Consider the following 15,029-nt stretch of genomic DNA (forward strand, 5'->3'; position numbering starts at 1 on the left):
TTCCTTTGTTCTACCGTTGATCACCCTCAAGCCCAGCTACTCCAAGGCGATGACTAGCTCTTGACCATTGCGATCCTTGCATTTTTTTGTTTGGCCATCTTGCTGCTCTACAGTCCATAAATCATTTTCAATTGCCAGGTACTCATCGTCCACCAGAGTAAAGATTAGTTTAGAATTAAAATCACCGGTGATGATTATTTCCCAAGCCAGGTTTGTAAGTTATATTTTTGCTATTGTGGAAATTAGTTTTTTATATATCGCCATTTTTTAGGCGCATAAGGATGAGCATATAAATTGCACAGTAACACTGTCTTTGAGAAATTCTTATCGCGCATGCTGAACTTAATGATTGTTGATCAGCTAACAAGGGTGGTAATTGCTCTCAATTAATGTCTAAGGCGGTATGCACGTAGACCGCAAGGCCCCTCCCATTGGTCTGCTGAATCTGTGTGGTTTTCTGGCCTCAACATGATGTAGCATGTAGCCTACCAACTGCAGAGGTTCAATTTGCCAGGTTTACTGAAGAGCAATTATCACATTTACCCCAGAGGAACCCCCATTGTGGATGTTGTTTTTGAATCCTGCGATATGACAGGAGAGAATGTTTAATGATGTCCCCTGGGAGGACCTTACCCCCTCTCGAGGGGTGGGCGCTAACCAATGCCGTTGAGCCTGATTCCCGTCCTTTAGCTGTCTCTAATTGTGTTGAATGTTTAGACCTGTTGGACCACACTCGCTGTGTAGCACTGAATAAACTGGAGTTGATCTTGATTTTCCACATGAGACAGTGATGGGAATCAGCAAAGGTGAGGGCAGCGTGGCTTTATAGGTTAAGAGAGTGCTATGCCCCAGGCAAAGAACTGGTGGCTTGTGTGGAATATTAGAGCTGCTATTTCCTCAGTTCTCCAAGTGGAAAGGGTCTCTTCGGATTGATGGTTTCTCCTTGTGGAAGGAATTTAACTGATAGCAGATCTGAAGATCTGATGTGCTCCAGCTTGGGTATTGCCGCCAGCAGCCTCGGAATGCTTTCTCTATTGAGGATATCCAGCAACCTTTGCCAAATGTACTTTGACCTGAACATTTGTTTTCTCTCTTTCCCGGATGATAGTAGTCAAAGTGGAGGTGTGGAGTGAGATGACAAAACTGGTCTGAGTTGCACCTTCTGAGCCTTACGCTTAGGTGTTCGCACTGATTATGTTGCGTGGGTAGAAGACCCTAGAAGTTAAGCCGACCGGTCAGTGACACCAGGGTTTCCCTCCGATGGAGTGCTGGGAGCCATGGTAGACTGGCTTGTAAGTGTTTGCCCATGACCCGCCCTGGTCTGGCGCCACTCCTCATCTGATTTAAAGGACACCTTCCTTTGGTGAGCCGGAATCATGTCCTGAGGACTTTTTGGCTGCCCTGGGCACTAATACCATTATAAACATTGCAATACCTTGATAAACATTGCAATACCATTATAAACATTACAATACCTAGTATGTCAGTGAATGTGCTTGTAGATGAATGTGAGCCCATGTCAGAGTGTGCAGGTGTGGTTGCCAATGTGTACTGCTGGCTGTCGGTACTCCTCAGTTCTTTTGAATGATTGGGTGTCCATGTCTGTGTGTATCGGTGTCTGTGATTGCCTATATGTGATCAATGTGGGTGCCTGTGTGTGCAGGTTCCAGTAGGTGGCACTGTGGCCCTTGTTACCTGTGCCCATGTATACAGGGGGTGGTGGGTGCATGTAAATGCCCCTGTGTCTATCCTTGTTTGTGAGGGTGCCTAGGAGAGCATTCACCCTACTGTCTGTGCCTGCATGTGTGGGTTTGGATACCAGTCCAGTGCCAGTGAGTGCATGTACATGACTGTGCGTCCATACCTGTGTAGGTGCATGTGCAAGGGTATGTATGTATATGGTATTTCAGCAGTAGGGACCTAGCCAAAAAATGGCAGAGCACTGTACAGGGTGAAGGAAAAGTGCGACGTCAATGAGGGATATCGAAAAACATCTGGGTTGTGGATGGCTAATGCATTGTAATGTAGTGTTCTTCAGCAGTGGCTCGCAGCGCGTAGAAGGTGCTGGGTGGTGCATGGCGGGGGGATTGGGGAAAAAGAGAAAAATATAAATAATTGAAAAGAAAAATCTGATCCCAACCGCTGCTGCTCTTCAGTCTCCACTGCAGGATCAGGCTCCCAGCCTGTCCTGCGACCAATTCGAACACTGCTCTCATGCTCCTGGAAGCATGGAAGCAGCATTCGGATTGGCCGGTGTGCACTGGCACTCCGAGGCAGACTGGGAGCTTCTGCCTGCTCGCTCCAACCCGGCAAACCAGTGCTGGGTTGGAGAGAGCCCAGTGCGCATGTGTGTTAGGCTGGCCCGCGTAGGGTCCCTGTCATGCCCTATGGCCCCGCCCCATGGTGCCGCCTCTTTAACAATAAAGTTTATTATTGTTTTATTGTTAAAGGTTTGCATCTACTGCTTCTGGCTGGGGGGGGGGGCGAAGCTCCTCCGCCATACCGGAGGAGCCTCGCCTGGTGTTCTTTAAAGGGGTGAGTCTTCAATTGTTTCCATGATTAGAGCAGTGTTGGGGTGATCTTAATGGGTATGGAAAAGTTGTTCCAGATCCTTTTTTTTTTACACTTCTTAAACTGAAGCCTGATGGTGTGCTTAGAACCACCAGAAATTATGAGTTTGTAAATGATGAAGCTGTTTTTGTAGATGGTGTTGGCCAGCAGGGGCAGCCAAATGAGTTCCATCGGGATGGGGGTGATGTGATCAGATTTGTTCAAGCACAGGATGAGATGTGCTGCGGTGGGTAGGAAGCCTTTTAGAGGTGCCAGTGTGGAGTCTGGGACGCTATATAGCAGGTTATTACCACCATGCAGATGTAAGTCCACGAGGGCTTGAACAGCAGTTCTGAAGTCACTTTCTGGAAGAAATGTTTCACGTTCTTTAGAAGAGAGAGCTGGCACCGGGCTGTAATTGATTTTTTTGGCACAGTGTTCCTTGAAGGAGAGGTTGGTGTCTAAGATGAATCCAAGTGACTTGGCTTCGATCCAGGCTTGCACTGTGTCTTGTTTGTTGTTCTGGTTGAGCTGAGCTTTAGGTAGGTGCTCGACATCCAGCGCTGGATGATGTGCGGGCAGTGTTTGAGGCATTGGATGTCTGAAACAGAGGCTTTCAGGTAGAGTTGTGCAACATCAGCTATTGGGGAATCTTGGTGATCTGTGAGTACTGCGAAAGCAATGTGTTGGAAAAAATACCTGAATTAATCTCAGCCGCTTGCGATTGCGGAAGTCCACATTCCAGACCGTTATTTTCCGCTCACTGTGCCATTCTAGATAGGGACCCATCTTATGCAAATCAGATTTGGTTATTTTCCAGTAGAAACAGTACACCCAAACTGTCAGGCCACACTTCTTCCACATGGGAACACAAGGAACCTCAGACCAGTTTCCACCTCATCAGGTCTCATCAATTAATTATAGCTTGTGTACTATAGCACGGTGACCATGGGGCTCACGTCTGGGCATGCACGTCACACTTAGTGCGTCTACTTTAAAAACAAGGTAATTGAAAGGAATGCTTGAATTAATCTCACCACTCCAGACTTTTCCTATTTGAGCAGAATCAGGACTGATTTGCATATGACTGGTTCTTGTCTGAGGTGGCAGGGTGGGCAAAAGAACAGTGGACTGGAATTCTGCACAGCATAATTACCAATGGCTGAGATTAATACAATCATTCTACCCATCACTCTTTTGTGTACCTCAGTGTGACGGGTATGGCCAGACATGGTTCCCGTACTTACTGTACCACATGACTCAAAGAACTGGACTGCTCCTAATGGAGCAGAATCAAGACTGATCTGATGTGGCATGGTGGGCAAACAAACAATGGACTGGAATGGTGCCCAAAGTAATTACCAGCTGCTGAGATTAATCCAAGCATTCCACCCATTACAGGACTCGTTACTCTGTGTCCTTCCCTGTGTGGAGGTGGCTGTGTTTTGAGGTACGTGTAGGCTACTGTGCCCATGCCTACATGTGTGAGTACCGGGTGATCCACATACCTATAGGTTCTTGTAAATGACACTACCCTTGCCTCCCTGTCTAGGTGCAGGGTCCAGTGTGTGCCAGTGTCTGTGAGTGTTTGTGACTTTTTTCCATCCCTGCATGGGAAGGTGCTTGTGTGGGTGTGTCCAGGTGCCTGTATGTCTGTCCCTGCATTTGCCCTTGTGTGAACATGCCTGTGGTTGCTTGCTTGAAGGTACCCTTGAGACCATAGAAATGTGTGGGGTAGACTGCAGATGGGTGCTGGTAAGTTGTAGGGTCTGTACCTCTGTGTGTGGGTGAAGGTGGCTGTGAGTGGGTGAAGTTGACTGTGTGCCCATGTCTGTGCAGTTGCACGTTCCAGTGTGTTTGGTGCCCGTGAGTGCATGTAGATGACTTGGGGGGTTATTACAACTTTGGAGGAGGTGTTAATCCGTCCCAAATGTGACGGATATACCACCAGACGTATTACAAGTTCCATAGGATATAATGGACTCGTAATACGGCTGGTGGTATATCCGTCACTTTACCGTCACTTTTGGGACAGATTAACACCTCCTCCAAAGTTGTAATAACCCCCTTGGTTTCCAAAGAGAGTTTAGCCTTCCATATGTATGCTGGTGTCGGTGTATGCAGATGCAAGTAGCTGACTGTGTGCCTCCGCATGGATATACAGGTGCATGTGTGTGGCGGTGACTTTCTTTGCTTGTAGACGGCTCTGTGCCCTTGCCTACATGCATGGTACTGGTGTGTGCCAGCGCCTGGTGTGCATGTAGGTGACTGTCTCTCTCTCTCTGCCTGTGTGTGAGGGTGCCTATGTCTACAGGAGTCTGTGATTGTGCACATACAGGTCCAGAGTTTAAGTGTGAGTCATGATCTGTGACTTACCTGCCAGCGCTTGGCGGGCAGGCGAGTGCAATACTCCAAACGCACATTTACTAAGGGGCAGATTTAAGAAAAGTGGCACTGCACCTAGTGCAGCGCCACTTTCCTTGCGCCCCTTAGCGTCCCCCCCACCACCACCATGTGTGTTTCATATTTAAAATATCGTGCACCATGGAACAGGGTAGGGGGCAATAGCATCATTTGTTTATGCTATTGATGTACTCTGCAGGAGTAGTGCCAACATTTTGGCGCTACACTTGCAGAGTACACAGGGGCCCATTATAATTAATGGAAGCCCCCTTTTAATGCCTGCTCTGAGCAGGTGTTAAAAGTGCTGTAAAAAATCGGTGCAAGGAAATCTCGTAGATTTTTTCACACCCCCTGCCCCCCAACGGGAGAACGCCCCTCCTTGCATGCATTGCACCGCTTTGTAAATATGGCGCAGGGAAATTGCCACTTTAGGGCCACCTTACCGTCAATAAATGATGCTCTGGGGGCACTAGGGGCTCTTAAATCTGCCCCTGAGTTTATTCTGAGGAAGAAAAGGCTGGCTGTGGCCCCGGGACAACAGTGCCACTTGGTGAAAGGCGTCACGTCTCTGAAGGATGCAGTACACTTCGGCACCCATACATTCGATTTTTTCACGAGTCGGCTGAACTTTCATGTTGTTTGGAAGTAGGTGCAGCCATCTTGAGCTTGTCAGGTATAACTTTCCTTGTTATTCATCGCAACTTTGATAGTCAATCAAGATGTTTTGTGACTTCTGCCAGGCTCCTGCTTCTAGAACTAGCAGGGACTATGGGGATTATTTGTTTTCCATTGAATGGCTGTTTGAAAATGAAATCTGAATACTCAGAAGTATTATAAGGATTTAAATCACGTTTGGAAACAATCTTTGATAGATTAAAATAATAATTCACAGTTACCTTGGAAAAGTATAGATGTATGCATTTGTTGCACCTGATCAGATGCTGTTTTACGTGAGCCAACGGAAGTGATCCCCTTCTTTTTAAAAGACTGTTGAGGGATTCACAATGCGCATATTACATTTAAGTTAGTCATGGGTGTTAAGTGAATAGGCTAGTTTTTGTACCAATGTGAGCTATTCAGGTTTGACAAATGTTTGTTTTATTACAGTTTTACAGAAAGGCTGTTTTGAATGTATACCAGACCTATACTCACAAATTAGAAATGTTGCAGAATATCAGTATTCCACTTCAGTCTAAAAAAAGAGATATTCTAAAAATATCCACGACAACACTGTACCAAATTGGGGTACTAATTCAGGAGGGTGAATACCCATCTTTGGAAATAACCACAATCCTTGTTGTGGCTCAGAGCTCTGAGATCTGTATTTTACAACTTAATGCTGATGGTGATGGAGCACGGGTCAGACACACTACCCAGGTTCATCTTGGCCAAATATTTTACCTTCTGACTTTAGTCCTTTGAGTCCCAATCTACCACAGGGATGCAACTCTAATGCCTCCCAAGATCTCAGGGGAGGCACTTAGAGGCTCACAGGGTGTCAAGCAGAGGCTAACAGGCGAGTCCAGCCCATGCCTAGTTGCCACTGGTCAGATGGGTAGTTGCAGGAAAGGGCCCTTGGTAGCTAGTTGTGTTCCTGTAGCTTGAACAGGAGGTCAGACTTATGACACTTGGGCCAATATTTATACTTTGGTTGCGCCGAATGTGCGTCAACATTTTTTACTCACATTCAGCGCAAACCTTGCCCCATATTTATACAATGACGCCCGACCCCACGAACGTCAAAATCCCTCTGTGTGCGTCATTTTCTGGATGCGGGAAACCGCCTTGCATTAATGACATGCAAGGTAGACATTCCCATCCAAAAAATGACTTTAAGGCCTGTGCGCCTTATTTATACTCCAGCCTCATTTTGACGCACAGGAGGGGGCGGGCCTTAAAAAACGGCGCACAGCCTGATGTGCGCCGTTTTTTAACGCCTGGGTGAGGGCAGGCGTTAAGGGACATGTGAGCCCACTTCCATGGTCTCTGACCATGGAAGCAGCCCAGAGGTGCCCTTCCCTGCTCCCAGGGACACACCCTGCCACCCTCGCCCACCCCTGGAGGACACCCATGGATGGGGGGACCCATCCCAGGTAAGTACAGGTAAGTTGGGGTAAGTATAATTTTTTATTTTTTTTAAGTGGCATAGGGGGGCCAAACTTGGGCTCCCCTACATGCCACTGTGCCCAGTAGCCATGCCCAGGGGACAGAAGTCCCCGTTGGCATGGCCATTGGGCAAGGGGGCATGACTCCAGTCTTTGCTAAGACAGGAGTCATTGCAATGGGGGTTGTGCGTCAAAAAATGGCGCAAGTCCGGTTTGACCCAAGATTTTTGACTCAAACCTGACTTGCACCATTTTTTGACGCACAGCCCCCATTTTTCCCTATGCCGGCGCTGCCTGGTTTGAGTCATTTTTTTTACTCTGACCAGCCCGCAGCGCCGGCTAACGTCAATCCTTAAATAAGACGCCCATCTGGCACTTAGGAATGGCGTTAGGCGGTGGTAAATGTTTTGACGCAAACCAGCACCAGCGCTGGTTTGCATCAAAAAGTATAAATATGGGCCTTGGAGTCAACTTCTTTGTCTTAGTTACAAGGGAAAGAGCAGATCCAAACTTCTGGGCTCTTCTCAGGTTTCAGACAGCAAGTCTTCTTCTGATCTTCCACAGGTCCAGGAGCAATCTAAAGTGGGTGTTTGGAAATGACATATTTATGCTTGGCACAAGCTAGTGAATAGGAAAGATCCCTGGGGATTCCTTAACCAATCAGGAAAAGGCTGTCAGGGCTAACCCACCCACTTTGGGTATTTGCAAGATGACTGAAGTCTTTAGCCACAAAACATTTGGGGGCTTATTTACAAGCCCTATGCACTGCTGTTGCATCAGTTTTTGTGATGCACCAACTGCGCATTGTGCAGGCCCATACCTACAATTCCACCCAAAGCCACTTTGCGTGGCTTTTCATGGCCTTGTAAATATGGTGTAAGGCAACCTAGCGCAAGTCACTGCGTTGTCTTACACTGCATTAGGGAGTTGTTCCATGGGTATTGTGGTGAGTTTTCCCATACAACACCCAGGGGGTTTGGTGCATTTTCTGATTTACAAGGCATGCGTCAAAATCTCACATCTCCCCAGGAGAGGCACAACAAGGAGGAATATCTTTAATTTCCTTGTTTTTTCCTCTGCAGCACACATAGAAAGAGGAAAAATCCTCCATGGAATCTTTTTGTGTAGGAAGGTGTCCTTTCCTGCACAGAAACAATCCTGTCTGTGACACAGGCATCCTTGCACCATGGTGCAAGGGTGCCTGTATCGGCGCTAGGCAGCCCATTGTGCACCAGCACAAGGGGAGAGGACAGCACTGCACTCTATCTTGTGGATACAGCGCATTTCTGCCCTTTCCATGTAGCGCAAAGCAGCTCAGCAAGGTTACCTGCAGTGCTGCCCTGCTCCATGGGGCTTGGAAGTAATAAGCTCTTGGCCTCTGAGGGCTGAGGGTGTGTGTGGCGAGTGTACTCTGGCGATTTCTAGTATCCTTCCACATCTAACACTAAATCCAGTTTTTGGCAGTCCCTATATCCCCCAGCAAACACAGAGACAGTGTTATGTGTAAACCCAGCAGACCTGTCACACAGAATGTGACACTGTAATGCCAAAGAGGCCCACTCTGATTGGGTAGGGATGGACAAAAGAAGGGCCAAAATAAGGACAAAAGAAGGACAAAAGAAGGGCCAAAATAAGGACCAAAAGAAGGGCCAAAATAAGGACAAAAGAAGGACAAAAAAAGGGCCAAAATAAGGACAAAAGAAGGGCCAAGTGTCAGCAACATTTTTCTGTGACAGGAGAGGCCTCGTTGAAGTCTGTCCCAAGTGCCATATGAAACACCCCAGCAGAGCGGTCAAGCGGGACTTCACACTCAAGTAGGATATAGCAGTGTGATGTCAACAAGAAGGCCACTGTGATGGGGTCTGAGTTGGCTCAGAGTGGTCAAAATAAGGGTAAAGGCCTACATCTGCTTGTGACAGAGTAGGCGTAGTGTCAAATATATATTCAGAAAAGACTCCCGGCTTAAAGAAAAGGTAAGTTTATTCTAACAACAAGTATGAGCTGCTGGTGGCACACAGATAAAACACCAACCGCCACTCGTTTGCAAATCCATTCTGAATGGAACCTTAGAAAACAATCACAAGATTTTACCTGACAGAGAGCAGGCAGATACTGCACGTGTTTTCCCCTTTTCAAGACTGACCAAACTTCCTTCCCAAAAACCGATGTTGCGTCACTTTTTGTTATGCACAGACTGGCAGTGTGCAGGCACATATTTACAAGTCCATGCAAAGCCACTTTGTGTGGCTTTTAGTGGCCTTGTAAATATGGTGTAAGGCAACGCAGCGTAAGTCACTGCATTGCCTTACACTGCATCAAGAAGGTGTTCCATGGGTGTTGCGGTGAGCTTTAGCACACAACACCTGGGGGTTTTGGTGTATTCCCAGATTTACAAGGCATTTTAAACCTGGGAATTCATCAAAATCTTACGTCTCCCCAGGGGAGGTGCAACGAGGAGAAATATCTTTATTTTTCCTAGTTTTTTCCTCTTTCTATGTGTGCTGCATTCTGCAGCACACATAGAAAGAGGAAAAAACCTCCATTGAATATTTTTGTACAGGAAGATGTCCCTTCCCGCACCGAAACAATCCTGTCTGTGAAGCAGGCATCCTTGCACCACTGTGCAAGGGTGCCTATGTCGGAGCGAGGCAGCCCATTGTGCACCAGCGCAAGGGGAGAGGACAGAAATGCGCTGTATCTTATAGATAAGGCACATTTCTGCCCTTTCCATGTAGCGCAGAGCAGCTCAGCAAGGTTACTTGCAGTGCTGCCCTGTACCATGGGGCTTGCAAATAAGCTCTTGGTCTCTGAGGGTGTGTGTGGAGAGTGTACTCTGGTAATTCTAGGATCCTTCCACATCAAACACTAAATCCAGTTTTTGGAAGCACCTATATCCCCAACATACACAGAGACAGACAGAAACGCACCCCTAGTGTTATGTGTAAACCCAGCAGACCTGTCAAACAGAATGTGACACTGCAATGTCAAAAAGAGGTCCACTGTGGTTGGGTAGAGATGGACAAAAGTAGGGCCAAAATAAGGGCCAAGTGTCAGATAACATGTGTCTGTGACAGGAGATGCCTCTTTGAAGTGTGTCCTAAGTGCCAGATGAACCACTCCAGCAGACCTGTCAAGCAGGACTTCACACTCCAGCGGGGTATAGCAGTGTGATTTCAACAAGAAGGCCACTGTGATGGGGACTGGGTTGGCTCAGGGTGGTTAAAATAAGGGTAAAGCCTTTATCTGCTTGTGACACCGTAGGTGAAGTGTTGAAGATATATTCAGAAAAGACCCCAGGCTCAAAGAAAAGGTAAGTTTATTCCAACAACAAGTATGAGCTGCTGGTGGCACACAGATCAAACACCAACCACCACTTGTTTACAAATCCATTCTATATGGAACCTTAGAAAACAATCACAAGATTTTACCTGACAGAGAGCAGGCAGATACTGCACGTGTTTTCCGTTTTACAAGATTGTCCAAACTTTCTTCCCAAAAAAGTAACACGGAAAAGAAAAAAAGCATAAAACGTAACAAAATCGAAATATAAATACTAGAATTCAAACAATGGTAGTAACCTCAAATTATACATCACAAGTAATAAAAGAACTACAAAAGAATGAAAGAAATATGCTAATAAAATTTCCACATGAATTAAATACATTAGACCTTGGAACACTTGCACTGATATTAATCCCTGAATCTATGAGGTAATTTCCTTGACCTACTGCTGAGTCTCACCAGTATCCCTGGATGAGATCCATTGGTTTTCATAGATCCATCTTCACATCCATTAGACACTGATGCTTTTACACTGCTAAACACAGCACCATCTTCACCTCGCGGCTCAACAATGAGTTTGTCCTAAATACCCTCCTTGTTTTCTACTTTTACCACACACCCACTATTCCACCACTGTCCACCCTCCACTCTGAGACTGTTACCTTTCACTTCCATGATTCTAACAGATGGAAAAAACCTGGTTCCCCTTTCTTTAGACACACTGATTTACTCACCTTAACAACCCACATTAAACACAACCGTTTTCACTCTTTTCCTTTCATCATTGTATTTTTTGTTTCTCCTGCAAACTCTTTATCTTTAACCTGACACTATCATTTGTCCAACCCAATTTTGTTTTCCTTTGACTCACTTGTTCATCCATGCTGAACAAAAACAGGTAGTAGCTCTCAGTCCATGCAGTAGCTCAGAAGGAGAAACACCCATTAAAGAATGTGGGGATATGCAGTAAAACCACAGCATAAATTTAATGGTGTTTGCTACAACACAACCTTTAGCAATCACCCATTTGATAGCCTCTCAAAACTGTTCATTCTTTCGACTAAACCATTGCTTTGGGGATGATATAGAAAATGTTTGAGATGTCTGATCCCACTGGCTTGCAAGAACAATTCCACTTACCTAGTCATAAATTGAACACAATTATCAGACACCAATGTAACTGGAAACCCATCTGCCATTTGCTGTAATAATCCGTCATGACCAGAGCAAAACAAAAATGCGCTGCCAGTGAATTTAATGGACCAACAATGTATATACCTACCTTTTCCCATAGAGAGGTTGTTAACTTGATAGGACACAACAAGGGAGTCCTAGTTTTCATGGACTTGTCCCAGCTAGAACAAAAAAGACATCCTTTTACAACTTGATCAATTTCCCTATGCTTGGAAGGCCACCAAAAATGCATCCTCACACGTCCCTTAGTCCTATTAGAACCCAAATGACCATCATGAATGAATGGATGACGAATTTGTAAAGCCTGCAGTACTATCCTGCCGCTAACGGGCATATCTCAAGTATGCAACCCTATCAGCAGAAAACTTACTTCCCCCAGGAGAAAAAACAGGTTTCAAGTTTTTTTATAGAAAATACGCTTCGAGGAGACAAGAGCAGATTGCGAGGGAGCTTGTCCCAAACCTTCACAACGAAGAAGGAGATGGCTTTACCGCCCCTTGTTACACGCTTTATGCTTGTAATAGCCAGAAGTGAAGCAGAAGCAGAGTGCCATGCTGTGGATGGAATGTACTGAATAAATCTCTTTGCAAGATAACCAGGTCTGAAAAGAAACACTGCCCTATGAACCATTGTTAGTGTTTTAAAAGGAATCTGCTTAAAGGGCAACCAATGCAGAGCTTTACGTGCAGTAGCTGTCAAAGTGTGCCTAGGCAGACTAAGCAATAGCCTGGCTGCTGCATTTTGGACCACCTGCAAGCGCTCCACCTGATCTTCCATTGCCCCTAAATACAAGACGTTTGCATAGTCCAGACGTGAAGTAATCAGGGCATGGATCAATACTCTTCTCGCCTCCAAAGGCAAAAGAGGAAGACATTTCCTGATACTCTGGAGCAGCCTGAAGCATTGGCCTACCACCGCAGAGATCTGCAGGCTATTAACTAACTTTACCCCTAAGATCTTAACCACTGAGGAAGGGGGCAGCAGGGCTGGCAAAGCAGAGCGCCAAATAACTTACTACCCGTTTGACATATGTGACCCAAAGGAAATAATTTCTGTCTTTGCATTGCATTTAAGTTGACTGCTGTCCGTCCAATCAAAGACAGCACGCATCCTGTCAGTGAAAGGAGCTGCAGTAGAGGAAGGCAGACTCTCAAAGGCAAAGCCAAGTCTGCCATGAAAATATTACAAAGAGTAGGACCCAGTAAAGAGCTCTGCAGGACCCCTTGGTTAACTGCATTGGCCTATGAGGAGAAAAAAGCAAGCCAAACAGATTGGCCTCTGGTGGTCAGAAATGACTTGCACCAGTCCAACTTAGAACAGCCACCCCTAAAGCACAAAGGCGGCCCAGGAGGACAGAGTGTGGGACAGTATCGAAGGCAGCAGATAAGTCAATAATGCTCAGGGCTACATTTTTCCCTGAGTCAAACATCCATTTAATATGTATATTTAATATGTCAGATATTTTCAAAACAGACGATTTTCTGCTATGACAGGGACGGAAGCCCAATTGACTGGGACAGAACAGTTTGCTTTCTTCATGGTATTCTGAAACCTGAGCGTTAACTAGCTTTTCCAGTATTTTTGTTAAGGGTCGAAGCAGAGAAATAGGCCTATAATTGCAAAAAATGCTAGAGTCCAGTGCAGGCTTCTTAAGCAAAGGGACCACTTTGGGGAGTTTTCCAGCATCGGGCACAACCCCGACGAAAGAGAAAGATTAAAAATTAGGTTGATCACAGGATTAGCAATGTCCACAGCCCCTGCAAGCAGCATTGGTGAATAAGCATCAAGGGGGATTCAGATTTGCATTTCACGAAATCATCCCTAAACTGCTCCAAGGGTCTGGACCTAAACTGAATAAGCTTATGACTATGCTGATTTAGATCTCAAAGGCAAGCGGGAGGGGGAGGCACTAAGACAGCAGGCAGAGTTTTCTGAGTGTCAGAAATTTTAGATTCTAAGAATGTTGCCAGCCCATTGCAGAGTTCTTGAGAAGGAATAATAGCTCTATAACAAGATTGCGGGAAGTAAAGGACTTCACAATCTGAACTTGAATAATGATAGAGTTCCTCACTGTGATGGTAGATACACATTTGTCAATAACGAACCATCCTCAACTGACGACTCCGCTATTATTTTAACAAAGGACCTCAAATCAAAATATAAAGTCCTTTTATTTGGCCAGCCTGACCAACATACCTCATTACAGCACAAAGGGTGGCATCCGCTTTTAAGGCTATATGCCAGTCATCCTCTGTAACGGCACTATCTGAGGTATGTCAATGGATGCAATAATAATATCCTCCAAGTCTTCCTCACAACCCAGATCAATGCTCTCCTCAGCACATTCTGGAAACTGGGAAAGATAATCCGTAAATATACTTTTCCCACCAGGAATATAAACTGGAACGAAATCAAATTGCAATAGTTTAATCAATCCTTCGTCTAGCTGTCCTTGGGGTAAATCCCTGAACATTCTTCCCACCCAGAATGAAAATCAATGGTTTGTGATCCATTTGCATCACAAAACACTCACCCCACAATTAATTTAGAAATTTCATGACTGTCCACCAACAAGTGATGACTTCCTTTTAAATAACAGAATCCTGTTTTTCACCACCAGGGAGCACATGAGGGGCATTAGCAATAATAAAAACTTGCTCATTGTTTCTTTGAGTAAAAACTTCAACCGAACCCACATTGCTGGTATCTACTGTCAAAACACACTGCAAATCAGGGTCATGATGTTTCAGTACCTTACGGGAAATCAATTGATGTTTACCCATTCAAAAAGTTGTTGACGCTCTGCATTCCATTCAAATGCTGCACTCCTCATTAACACATGCATGACAAAGGCCTCAAATGTGATGTATAATCTGGTATGAAATGCGAGCAGGCCTCACATACGCCAAGGAATGATTTCAACTCTGTTTTATCTATGGGAGGTTTGGCTTGTGCAATATGTTTTACCAGGCTGGGTTTTGGTTCAGTACATTGACTCGATACCAAATTACCTAAATACTCAACCTCAACATACAAGAATACACATTTGTCTCTTCTGCGCACAACACCATAAAGCTGGAAGCTTTTCAATACTTCAACCAATGTTTTATCATGTGCTTCTCTGTCTGATGGATATATTAACACATCATCCTGAAAAATTGATAATCCCTGGATACCTTTGCGCATGTTACACACCGCTCTTTAGAAAACCGATGCTACTGAAGCCAATCTGAAAGACATTGGACAATATTGATACATTCCAAATAGTGATACAAAAGCAGTGAAGTGCCTTTATTCTGGTTCCAGTTTAATTTGGTGGTACACCAAAGCCAAATCCAGTTTCATGACGGACTCTGCCTCCTTCAAACCAGGCAGTAACTCACTGTTGGTAAGGGATGAGAATAACCCCAAATGTGCTTGTTAAGGGAGTGGAAATCAACACATACCCTTAACTTCCCATTATGTTTATGAATTACAACTAAAGGTGACAACCAT

The sequence above is a fragment of the Pleurodeles waltl genome, chromosome 4_2 (genome assembly GCF_031143425.1).
Source record: "Pleurodeles waltl isolate 20211129_DDA chromosome 4_2, aPleWal1.hap1.20221129, whole genome shotgun sequence".
Lineage (NCBI taxonomy): Eukaryota > Metazoa > Chordata > Amphibia > Caudata > Salamandridae > Pleurodeles > Pleurodeles waltl.